Source organism: Cervus canadensis, chromosome 6, assembly GCF_019320065.1.
Source record: "Cervus canadensis isolate Bull #8, Minnesota chromosome 6, ASM1932006v1, whole genome shotgun sequence".
Lineage (NCBI taxonomy): Eukaryota > Metazoa > Chordata > Mammalia > Artiodactyla > Cervidae > Cervus > Cervus canadensis.
The window spans coordinates 56,603,131-56,616,851 of record NC_057391.1 but is presented as its reverse complement, the minus strand read 5'-3'; the positions used below and the strand labels follow the sequence as shown (position 1 = coordinate 56,616,851).

The 13,721-nt window shown below is 34.8% G+C and overlaps 2 protein-coding genes across 2 annotated transcripts in view; one reads left to right on the top strand and one right to left on the bottom strand.

Annotated features, from left to right (window-relative positions):
• Nucleotides 1–13,721, bottom strand: part of FAM227B (family with sequence similarity 227 member B) — a 218,371-nt gene that overhangs the window by 118,185 nt on the left and 86,465 nt on the right. The gene's annotated exons all lie outside the window — the stretch shown is intronic.
• The window catches only part of FGF7 (fibroblast growth factor 7), a 60,650-nt gene that overhangs the window by 43,672 nt on the left and 3,257 nt on the right, over nt 1–13,721 (top strand). The gene's annotated exons all lie outside the window — the stretch shown is intronic.

Genomic DNA, 13,721 nt, shown 5'->3' with positions numbered 1-13,721 from the left:
ACCTAACCCAACAAGTTAAGTGGTTTTCCACATCATTATACAATAGATATAGGAGTGATAAGAACTATAATTGATTTACTCTCCCACCCCCCCAGTGATGATGATAGTGTGGAATCAATTCTCTTGTTGCGGAACATTTCAGTTACATTTGATACTAACAATTATGCAATCATGTGGAACTGTTTTGAGTTTCATGCTGGTTTGATGGGAATTATACTTTCTGGGTTTTGGTAATAATTTATCTACTTGTGTTTCTTTTTTGCTGGCTTTGATTTGATTAGTTTTCTAATTTCTTTTAGTGTATTCCAAAGTTCTGTCTTAGATATATTATTTAACAGTTACAGGGCATGCTTTTTTAGGATAATGTGATCCAAAGACAAGATTAGCATTATCAACCACATGTATCAATGGTGTTATTTTACAATAGTGAATTCTAGGGTTCATGGGAAAAGTAAGAGAACCTGGAACCTGCTGGAGGTCACCACCTGCACAAAGCCCTTTGCATCACCTATCCAAGTGACATCCTATAAAGAAACGCAGGGAAAATGAACTTCCTTTTTTCCTAACTGCCACTAGGCAGCAAAGTCAGCACGCGCACAGCATACCAACCTAATGGTCCTAATCCAGCACCAGCCCAAAAATAAAATCTGTCTTTCATGTTAAGCAGTCACTTTGCTTAACAAATTTATTTCAATCTAAGATAATTTGGTGTTTGTTTTACTATAACTTTTGAGGAAGTCGATTTTAGACAGTATGAACACTTACTAAAGATCACCTGCTTATACTTCAGGTTGACACCTGGAAACAAAATACTGGCAGTTGCACATCCTTAAGCAAATACATCTTATATAATTTTCACATTTTGATAAAGCTGGGTTCATATATAAGTTCCATGTGTAAGTTGTTTATAAGAAAATAAATGACTCATAAATCATCTTAAAAATTAATTTAAGACTGACACAGACTTAAAGTAGTAGTCTATGAGTCTTTTGTCTTCTTATAAGCAATTTATCTACAGTGGTCAATATAAGATTCATGTTACTCTGCTTTTGGACACATTTGCTTTAAATAATTAATCCTTGATAAGAGGTAAATATATCATTCTTTTCACTGAGTACCATCTATAAACTGCTACTTCTTTCAGAGACACTTCAAAAATTAAACATAATTCCATTTCTAATTGAAGGAGAGCAGCATTAAAATTAGTTTAATTATCAAAATATTTCATATTTGATTCTAAAAAAATATACAATTTATAAGCATTATTTTATTTCATTCTAAATCTCAGACCAATAAATCACTTTGCTTTTAATAGCACAACAATTTTTATTCCCTTTCTTAGAGTCAGACAGTAAAAACAGCTTTCTTTTTGTAGTCAAAGACAAAACAGTGACTTATGGATTAAATTACTAGTTGTCACTAAAAACTCAAAAAACTTAAAGCTTTGATTTCACTAAAAGCAGACTAAAATTAGTTGAGGTGGTCATTTATAACAACTATTGGCATCAGTTGGTGCTAGTGGTAAAGAATCTGCCTGCCGATGCAAGAGATGCAGGTTTGGTTCCTGGTCAGAAAGACCTCCTAGAGTAGAAAATGGCAACCCACTACAGTATTCTTGCCCGGAGAATTCCATGGACAAGGTAGCCTGGTGGGTTACAGTCTAGGAGGTCACAAAGAGTTGGACATGACTTGAGCACACACACACTGGCATAAATGAATAAACTAATCTTAATCACAAAGAATTTGTCATGACTAAGTTACACCTTTAAAAGTGGTTGATAACAGCAATAATATGATTGAGAAGCTATTGGCTAAAATATATTACCATAATAATAAGCAAATTCAAAATGAAAAATAATGGTAAGGAAAGAACTGAGGACTATCTAGTCACTTCAATCCAAAGAACTCTCATTTCCACAGCACAGTTAAAGAGTCAATTGATTCCAGTTTATCAGCAAATGACGGTATTGAATAGAAAGAGTAATTATACAATAAATGTCTCAGTATCACTCCCACAAGTAAAATTTAAGCCGTGCGTACAACTGTAATCAAACTGAGACCTTCTGACTTATTCATCTTTTGAAGACCCTGGGATTGTGATCAGAGTATGGACAATGACGACATTCCAGGATGTGACAGTAGACTACAGATTAAAGGGTTAGAGAAGTACATGTGAGGCCACTTCAAGTGACACCTATAGATACTTCCCTTTAACACTGTGAATATTGGGAATGCTGAGTAAATATTAAAACTTTTATTATTCTTTTTTTCATTTATTTTTATTAGTTGGAGGCTAATTACTTTACAATATTGTAGTGGGTTTTGTCATACATTGACATGAATCAGCCATGGATTTACATGTATTCCCCATCCCGATCCCCCCTCCCACCTCCCTCTCCACCCGATCCCCTCTGGGTCTTCCCAGTGCACCAGGCCCGAGCACTTGTCTCATGCATTCCACCTGGGCTGGTGATCTGTTTCACCATAGATAATATACATGTTTTTGATGCTGTTCTCTCGAAACATCCCACCCTCGCCTTCTCCCACAGAGTCCAAAAGTCTGTTCTGTACATCTGTGTCTCTTTTTCTGTCTTGCATATAGGGTTATCATTACCATCTTTCTAAATTCCATATATATGTGTTAGTGTGCTATAATGTTCTTTATATTTCTGGCTTACTTCACTCTGTATAATGGGCTTCAGTTTCATCCACCTCATTAGAACTGATTCAAATGAATTCTTTTTAATGGCTGAGTAATATTCCATGGTGTATATGTACCACAGCTTCCTTATCCATTCATCTGCTGATGGGCATCTAGGTTGCTTCCATGTCCTGGCTATTATAAACAGTGCTGCGATGAACATTGGGGTGCACGTGTCTCTTTCAGATTTGGTTTCCTCAGTGTGTATGCCCAGAAGTGGGATTGCTGGGTCATATGGCAGTTCTATTTCCAGTTTTTTAAGAAATCTCCACACTGTTCTCCATGGCGGCTGTACTAGTTTGCATTCCCACCAACAGTGTAAGAGGGTCCCCTTTTCTCCACACCCTCTCCAGCATTTATTGCTTGTAGACTTTTGGATAGCAAAAACACTAACATTACTGCCCTATTTTTAAAAGTCCAGTATCATCCGGAATTCTTTGGTGCTATGCAATATTATTTTTTATTACTAACAAACATTTCTGTCAACTTTATACATCTAGCATAGCCAGAATTTTATTCTGATTTTTAGATCAGAGTGATTTGCTTATGCAAAATTTAAGAACAAGATACAGAGAACTGCCATCGCTTCAAACTTCATAAAACGTAGACACATTATCATTCCCACCCTAACTTTTTCTCATATGCTCATTCTCAAAATTAGCCAGGTTTAAAATCATCCTTGACTTCTCTAATTCCCTATTCTTCCATCTTAGCCTCAACATCCATTGGGCCTAGAACCTGAGGAAATGGGCACAGCAAGGAGGATGAGTAAATGAGATAGAAATAATCTGAACCCATTGCTGTGAAGTGTATGTTGAGAAATTATGTTCTATCATATTGACTGAAAGATGCTAGGTTAGACAACAAGGTGATTCATTCCAGTATTATGCTCCACTTCCTAGAAGGTGAACATAGCATACAGGCAGTGAGAAGGGAATCATTCAGAAAGAAGGGAAATAAATGCTTTCAAGGAACTCAACAACGAGCCGGGAGAAATTCCAGGATGTAAAAACATCAAAGAACCATTTGGAGTGACGCAGGGTGTATTTGTTGTGTTTGTCTTTGTGTCTGAGATGGCTACCAATAACATGCAATATGAATACAAACTTTATTTATTTATTTATTTTTGGCTAGATGTGAAAGTGAAAAGGCTTGAGACTCTTTTCTAGCTACAGTCTTTTAGAGAAGATAAGTATTTTTAGAGGCGGTTAAAAAAAAATCTAATTCAGGAAGGAAGCCAAGAAGAAAAAAACTAAAGAGGCTAGGAAATCTAAACTATCATTAAGAATTTGGTGAATTTATTTATTTATTTATTTTTGAATTTGGTGAATTTAATAAGCAGTGACAGGTTCAAAAGACATTTTCACCTTGGAAGAAAAGCTATGACAAACCTAGACATCATATTAAAAAGCAGAGACATCAATTTGCCAACAAAGGTCCCATAGTGAAAGCCATGATTTTTCCAGTAGTCATGTATGGATGTGAGAGTTGGACCATAAAGAAGGCTGAGGATCGAGAACTGATGCTTTTGAATTGTGGTGCTAGAGAAGACTCTTGAGAGTCCCTTGGACAGCAAGGAGATCAAACGAGTCAATCCTAAAGGAAATCAACACTGAATATTTGTTGGAAGGACTGACGCTGAAGCTGAAACTCCAATGCTTTGGCAGACTGACACAAAGAGATGACTCATTGGAAAAGACCTTGATGCTCGCAAAGACTGAAGGCAAAAGGAGAAAGGGGCAGCAGAGGATAAGATGGTTACACAGCATCACTGACTCAGTGGACATGAATCTGAGCAAACTCCAGGAGACAGTGCAGGACAGAGGAGATTGGCGTGCCACAGTCCATAGGGTCACAAGGAGTTGGACACAACTTAGCAACTGAACAACAAAAATTCTCTTACCTCATCATTTAAAAACTAGATGAAATTGTAGAAGGATTCTATTAATCAGATTAGAGTAGCAAATTGTATTTCTTCAGTTTTAACACTATGAGATTTATATTTTAATTTACATTTATTTTAATACATTTTCAATCTGCATATACCACTTAAGATCTTTTTGAAATTTATTTATCCTCCAATAATGCTTTAAAAATAATTAATTTGAATATACATTGTAAAATAACCCTGTGTTAAAAGGGAATAGTTGATACTTCTTTACATAAAATATGAATCATTATATTATACTTAAACTTTATAAAATAATCTTGAAAATATAGTCGTGTCTGACTCTTTGCAACCCCATGGATAGTCCATGCAATTCTCTAGGCCAGAATACTGGAGTGGGTAGCCTTTCCCTTCTCCAGGGGATCTTCCCAACCCAGGGATCAAACCCAGGTCTCCCTAATTGCAGGCAGATTCTTTACCAGCTAAGCCACAAGGGAAGCCCAAAATAAAATTTATTTTTGATAGACACACTTTTTACTATGTCAATATTCTAAAATAATGAAATGATTAAAAATATTCATAAGGAAGACAGTGAGATTATATTACTGTCATTTATGACCTCTATTAAGGGAAATAATGAGCAGTATTCTGTCTTGGGCTAACTATATTGATCTAGTTCTTGCTGACAAACTGGTTTCAGGTAAGTAATATAACTAATGGAGATTCTGGAATCCATGTGTATAATGTATGACTGAGGAAACTACAGATGCTTTGCCTTGGTATGACCAATGTCTTCATCTCTTCGAAGGGCTGTTATATGGAAAAGGTATTGATTATCCTGCAGAATTTTAGAGGATATATCTGAGAGTATGTAGTAATACCTAGGATCAGAGCTATCTGGTAAGTGTAATGAGGCACTTCAGCAGTTGTTAACCTATAATACATTAATGTGAGTATATAGACAGAAAGATACATCAATAGACAAAACAAGATAGCCAATATAAAGTAAAGGACAGGCATTGTATCAGTTGAAAAATGTAATGACTTTCATTACAATGTAGTGAACAATGTAATATTTAATAACTAATGTTGAAAAAATTAGCTAGCTCTTTGCAGGAACAAAATATCAGTTTAGGGTTTCATCTCAAACCATGTGCCAAAACTAATTCCAAAAGAATTTAAGAGATATATTTTAAACTTAAATTACAAAAGCAAGAATAAAATGTATTTCAGACAGTGGAATGGAAAAATACTTTTAAGCATAGAAAACAATATAATAAATTATCAAGAAAGATTGATATATATGGCTACACAAAATTAAGCATCTTAAAATAAATGAATAGATAGGATAGTGCAGGATTAGAGAAAGAGTGAGAATTAGGAATAGAATGAGGGATGTTGACAGTGCCATAATATGCAGAGAATGTTTATGACTATTGGAAATAAGGCACTTACCCTGGCTTAGGCACTTATGAGGTCACTGCTGGCCTTGAAGAGATAAGGCCATTAAACAGATTAAAAGTTAGGATGCAAGTGTTAAATTGAGGAAAAGTGAACAAATTTAGTCTATATGTTCAAGAAATTTGGTGTTAAGTGAAAAGGGAGCAGGGAAGTCTTTTGAAAAGATTTCAGAGTTAGAGGCATGAACATTTTATTCATCTGGCCCATAGGCACAAAGCCTAGAGCGCATGAAAATATCAAGTACTTACAAATATATTTAAAACTTTGAAATTTAGACACTGACAGTAAAATTTGACAGGAAAATTAAAAACTAGAGATTATCAAATATTTAACTTATAAACTTAACTTATGCCAACTTCATTATTTATTAAATTTAATAATACTTTTTTCATAACATACAAAAACAATTTGATAATTCTTTTCTTTGCAAGAATTCCCTAGAAAGTACAATATTTGCAGAAAGTTGATAGCAAATCATAAGTAAAATGAGTTATTTTAGACCAAGTAATTTCAAAAGAAAATCTATTTAAAAGTTTTAAATAGTTAAAAAATACTGTATCTAATGAAAAATATGGACGTATTTTGCCTTTTGATTATAAAAATATGCTTTCAAAAGTCAAAAATCAGTGTACAAAAATCAAAGCAGTGGTAACACATATCTTAGACGTACTCTTTAATTAAAGAGTACAACATTAAATTAATAACGAAGTTGATCAAGCCTAAATGTTTTACATGCTTTACTATTTACTTACATAAGTTAATTATAATTTGCAACTTGATGTTTTAAAATATCATTAAGAAATTTTCCAAACATTTTAATGTTAGATTTGTGTTGGGTGGTCTTGAGAAACAATAGTACGTAGGGCCTATGAATATCTTAAAACAGCTTTATTGAGAGAACAATTTGGAAAACGTATTTTTGTAATCAAAAGGCAAAGAAGGGAGGGACTGAAGACATCCAAGACAGACAGGAGGATACAGAATCAAGAGTATGATGTTCTTTGAAGGCAATTCAATTGAATTTACAATATTGTGTGTGCATGCTCACATGCACATTTAATAATAATTTGAGCAGTCACATGCAGGGTATTTAAAAAATATAACACTAAGATATAGGATATTAGTGTGTCAAATACACAACACACATTTAGAATGCTTTACTGTTCTAGTACTTGTGGCAATGTACAAAGGTCAAAGCAGTGCAAACACATATCTTAGACTTACTCTTTAATTAAAACCATACTAACATTAAATTAGTAATGAAGTTGATCAAGCCTAAACATTTTACATGCTTTACTATTTACTAGCATGTTAATTATAATTTGCAACTTGATGTTTTAAAATATCATTAAGAAATTTTCCAGACATTTTGGAGTATATTGAGTATTTCTGTATACATGTGCTATGGATATTTATTTATAAATCTACGTATGTAGAGTGTTTTATAAAATAACCAATGCTATGTAGCTACAATAACAAGGGTACAATACACAAAGTACAAGCTGCAACCTAAAAGACCAGAAGGAATAAAGTTAATTTAAAAAAGATGTTTTCAAATTTTTTAGACTTGAGACAACTTTATACTCTTAAAAACTATTGAGGACCCAAAGAGCTTTTGTTCATATGGGTTTACACCTACTGATACTTTCTGTATTCGAAATTAAACTGAGACATTTTAAAACTATTTATTGACTTATTTAAAAATCACAATAATGGCCAATTATGGGACAGTTCATAATATTAGCATAAGAAGAAAACCAGGGTTATACAATTCTAGTAATTTTCTCTTTTTATCTACTCTGCATATCCAATTAATTTTCCTAAAACACAATCTGACATTTTCAAATTTCAAACATTCAAAGACTCCTGTTGACAAATAAACGTTAAAATTTTTTATTAATAAATTGGCAATCAAGGCCTTCAACAAACTCATTCTAACTTCTTTTCTACCGTTTTGTATTTCTTTGATACATTTCCTACTCCAGATAGCTCTAATTTCTATCTTCTAAAAATGAGTTATGAATCATAGACTCTATTGTCTTACATAAACTTTTATCTCTCAATTAGCATGATGTTTCCATTCTACCTATGTCCAAACTTCTATCTTCTTCAAGATGTAATTCAAGGTCTGTCTGTTGCTCAAATCCTCTGTTGACCACCTAGGATATGTAATACCTCTTTCTTCTGAATAACTATTGAATTTATTTTCTATTCTGTTCTTTTTAGCAACTGGCACATACTGTTGCTTATAATTCATTTTCATTTTCTGTAGGAGGAAATATAATTGATTTGATATATATTTTGTTAATCCAGATATTTTGATGACATCACAATTAAAGTCACCACATCAGATTTCTAAACTATTACTCAGTTCAGTTCAGTCACTCGGTCATGTCCAACTCTTTGCAACCCCAAGGACTGCAGCACGCCTGGCTTCCCTGCCCATCACCAACTCCCACATCTTGCACAAACTCATGTCCATCGAGTTGGTAATGCCATCCAACCATCTCATCATCTGTTGTCCCCTTCTCCTCCTGCCTTCAATCTTTCCCAGTATCAGGGTCTTTTCAAATGAATCAGTTCTTCGCATCAGGTGGCCAAAGTATTGGAGTTTCAGTTTCAATATCAGTCCTTCCAATGAGTATTCAGGACTGATTTTCTTTAGGATGGACTGGTTGGATCTCCTTGTAGTCCAAGGGACTCTCAAGAGTCTTCTCCAATACCACAGTTCAAAAGCATCAATTCTTCACCACTCAGCTTTCTTTATAGTCCAACTCTCACATCCATACACGACTACTGGAAAAACCATAGCCTTGACTAGATGGACCTTTGTTGGCTACGTAATGTCTCTGCTTTTTAATATGCTGTCTAGGTTGGTCATAACTTTTCTTCCAAGGAGCAAGCGTCTTTTAATTTCATGGCTACAGCCACCACCTGCAGTAATTTTGGAGCCCAGAAAAACAAAGTCTGTCACTGTTTCCACTGTTTCCCCATCTATTTGCCATGAAGTGATGGGACTGGATGCCATGATCTTAGTTTTCTGAATGTTGAGCTTTAAGCCAACTTTTTCACTGTCCTCTTTCACTTTTATCAAGAGGCTCTTTAGTTTTTCTTCACTTTCTGCCATAAGGGTGGTGTCATCTGCATATCTGAGATTATTGATATTTCTCCCAGCAATCTTGATTCCAGCTAGTGCTTCATCCAGCCCAGTGTTTCTCATGAATGTGCTCTGCATGTAAGTTAAATAAGCAGGGTGACAATATACAGCCTTGACATACTCCTTTCCCTATTTGGAAACAGTCTGTTGTTCCATGTCCAGTTCTAACTGTTGCTTCCTGACTTGCATACAGATTTCTCAAGAGGCAGGTTAGGTGGTCTGGTATTCCCACCTCTTTAAGAATTTTCCACAGTTTGTTGTGGTCCACACAGTCAAAGGCTTTGGCGTAGTCAATACAGCAGAAATAGATGTTTTTCTGGAACTCTCTTGCTTTTTCAATGATCCAGCAGATGTTGGCAATTTGATCTCTGGTTCATCTGCCTTTTCTAAAACCAGCTTGAAATCTCTGCACCTTCCCCTCAATTTTGCTGTGAACCTAAATCTTCTCTAAAAGATAAATTCTTAAAGAATTGTTTCAAGCAAGAAAAGTTCAAACACTTTAAAATCATAAATGCCACTAATGATAAGAATAAAGAATTAGCACGGATATTTGATAGGGAAACACCTAAAATTCTAGGAGGAGATGTTGGAGAAGTTTTTAAAAATGTAGTAGCAATTTATATCTAGGTTCCTCATTTCTCATTCTCAGTACAATACAGGCTTAAATAACAAATAGGCAAAATGGTTTAATGAATGATTAAATCACAGGGGAAAAAACCTCCAGGGAAGCCATTTTGGGCATATTTCCTAGTTTTTAAGGGAGACATCCTAATGAATAAACTGATACTTTTGTTGACAACATTGTTGACAAAAATACTGCTAATGAGGCTAAATGGCCAATTTACTTGACATATTGTTTCATTTTTCATGTTCTATTGTGTGAGCTGATCTTTTTTATTTTTTTTTAACTCTGTCATTATACTACCACAGTCATTATGGTAACAACTCAATGCACCCATGTAATATGCCTTACATATTTGGGAACACATTTATTATGTTATATATAAACATGAACTTCTTGTAAACATAAATCCAGATTTTACAGTATGAATGTATTATCATGACTGAAGCTGAAGGGAAAGTGTCTACATATTGTAATTAACATTACCTCTATCATTCTATAGTTATATTTTATAGATAGTTGGTCTATAAAAGAAAAGCCAGCAAATATGACAGATTTCATTCCCTAATTAAATCTGGCCATGAAAGATACTCTAAGCTTATGCATCAGTACTCTCCTTTCTATCTAAGAGAAAGTATAATATTGAATAAGAGGGAAATAGCAGGAATAAAGGGACTTGAAGGAAAGGTAAACACTGACTTCTTCACAACATTTTTTACAGTGGTAAGATCTTCAGAAAGCAACTATTTCATATGTCCTTAAATAGATATATTTACCCCATTTTGAAGGTATTACAAATAGGCTGAATCAATTCTTCATTGTATTGATATAAATTTAAACTAACTGGATTTTGCCACATAAATTATTTCCCTTTGAGCTTCCTGAACTGAACAAGGAGAAGAGCTAGCTGCTAGAGAATGTGCTCCAAGAGGGCAGGGTTTGTCTCTGAATTGAGCTGAGGACAGAACTGGCTCTCACTGAAGGTTTGTTGAATACTGCATGAACACATCAGCATAACATCCTTCTTAGCTTTTGAAGCAATTCTTAACATTTCCCTGAGCCTCTCCTTCAGAGCTTTGTTTTCCAAAAATTTTCTTCTCTTTTAATTAAGGTGCATCTACATATGTGTTTAGGTCTTCCCTGCTGGTTCAGCAGTAAAGAATCTCCCTGCAATGCAGGAGCCACAGGAGACACGGGTTTGAACCCTGGGTCAGGAAGATCCCCTGCAGGAGACAAGGACTACTCACTCCAGTATTCTTGCCTGGGAAATCCCGTGGACAGGAGCCTGGCAGGCTACAGTCCATAGGGTTGCAAAGAATCGGACACGACTGAAGTGACTTAGCATGCCCACATGCACATGTGTTTATATATGTGTGTTTCGCTGTTTATACTAGATTTTTAACTTTTGGAGTTCAGAAACCAGTGCTGCTTTTCTTAGTTTGTATCCTAAAATTACCATACAGTTCTATGCATTCTGACAATGTTCCATAAACACTTAAAAAGATAAATATCCATTCCTCTGCATTTTCTTCAAAGACCTCAATTTCTAGATAAGCAGCTGTAGAACTCTGAATTGGATGAGCTCTGACTAGTGCTAAGCATAGTATAGTGGGAAATGGTTTCTATATGTGGCATATATGGGAAATAGATGACACATATTAACTAGGCTACATTAATCCCGATGAAGCAGGTAACAATTCTATCACTGGAGAATAGGGAAACTAAAGCCTGGAGAATAAATAAGAGGATGAAGCGAAGGCATGAGATAAAAATTAGAATTTCCTATAATTAAGTGACTATTTTAGAAAACAGTTTCTGGGGACTTGATTTATGCATATAATATTCACTTGGGATTTTCTTTTCATTGTCTTAAGCACAGGAAAGAGAATGTCTCAAGTTCAAAGTATAATTAACAGTAGTTACATGAAATGGTTTACAAAACTTTAAATTTCTACATGGTTTTAAAGTTGATTTTTTTTTTTACTGTATTTTGATAAGAGTCATTAAAAAGCAGCATTTAGGGAAAGGATATATAATTAAATAAAACAGTAGGGTAACAGTCCTGTAGTAACTACAAGTTTTGTAAAAACAATTTCAACAATGGTTAGAAAGAATTAAAATTGTATAAAGTCATATGAGCAGGATTCATATAACAACTGTGTTTTTATTATCAAAAATCTATCAGTTTAAATAGTTAATCTTTTTTAAAGGTAGTAGGTTCTGCTTATAATCATTTTCAATGGCTTTAACTGGAATTATATTCAATTTCAGTATATTCAAGATATATTATGTCAGCAATAATCATTACTATAAAGTTTAAGTACAAAAGTAAAGATGTTACTAATTCCATACTTTCACGGTATTATATAGTGATTAAAAGCCAGACCACTCGGGTTCAAATTCCACTTCTGCCACTTACCAGCTGAGAGAATCTGGGCAAATTACTTAACTTCTTTGTGCCTGAGCTTCTTGATCTTTAAACTGGGGATAATATGAGTACTTGCCTTATAGTCTTGGTGATAAGTAAATATATTAATATATAAGAGTGCTTAAACAATCCTTTGCATGTGGTATGAACTCAATAAACACTAGGTATTATTGTTATTATGATTATAGCAATGCAAAGAAATAGAGAAAACAATAGAGTGGGAAAGACTAGAGATCTCAAGAAAATTAGAGATACCAAGGGAACATTTCATGCAAAGATGGGCTCAGTAAAGGACAGAAACAGTATGGATCTAACAGAAGCAGAAGAGATTAAGAAGAGGTGGCAAGAATACACAGAAGAACTATACAAAAAAGGTCTTAATGACTCAGATAACCATGATGGTGTAGTCACTCACCTAGAGCCAGATCCTGGAGTGTGAAGTCAAGAGGGCCTTAAGAAGCATTACTACAAACAAAACTAGTGGAGGTGATGGAATTCCAGTTGAGCTGTTTCAAATCCTAAAAGATGATGCAGTTAAAGCACTGCACTCAACATGCCAGCAAATTTGGAAAACTCAGCAGTGGCCACAGGACTTGCAAAGGTCAGTTTGCATTCCATTCACAAAGAGGGAAATCCCCCAAAATGTTCAAACTATTGTACAATTGTGCTCATTTCACATGGTAGCAAAGTAATGCTCAAAATTCTCCAAGAACTTCCAGATGTACAAACTGGGTTTAGAAAAGGCAGAGGAACCAGAGATCTAATTGCCAAATTCTATTGGATCATAGACAAAGCAAGGGAATTCCAGAAAAACATCTACTTCTGTCTCATTGACTACATTAAAGCTTTTGACTGTGTGGTTCACAACAAACTGTGGGAAATATTTAAAGAGATAGGAATACCAGACCACCTTACCTGTCTCCTGAGAAACCTGTAGGCAGGTCAAGAAGCAACAGTTAGAACATCACATGGAACAACTGACTGGTTCAAAATTTGGAAAGGAATATGTCTAGGCTATATGTCGTCACCTTGCTTATTTAACTTATACGCAGAGTACATCACATGAAATGCCAGGCTAGATGACTCACAAACTGGAATTAGTATTGCCAGGAGTAATACCAACAACCTCAGATATGCAGATGACACCACCCTAATGACAGAAAGTGAAAAGGAACTAAAGAGCCTCTTGATGAAGGTGAAAGAGGAGAGTGAAAAAGCTGGCTGAAACTCAACATTCAAAAAACCAAGATCATGACATCTGGTCCCAACATTTCAAGCAAATAGATGGGGAAAAAATGGAAACAGTGGCAGATTTTTTTATGTGGGGCTCCAAAATTACTGCAGACAGTGACTGTACCAATGAAATTAAAAGACACTTGTTCCTTGGAAGAAAAGTTAAGACAAACAGCGTATTGAAAGGCAGACATCACTTTCTGACAAAGTGATGTCAGTGTGTGTATGTAT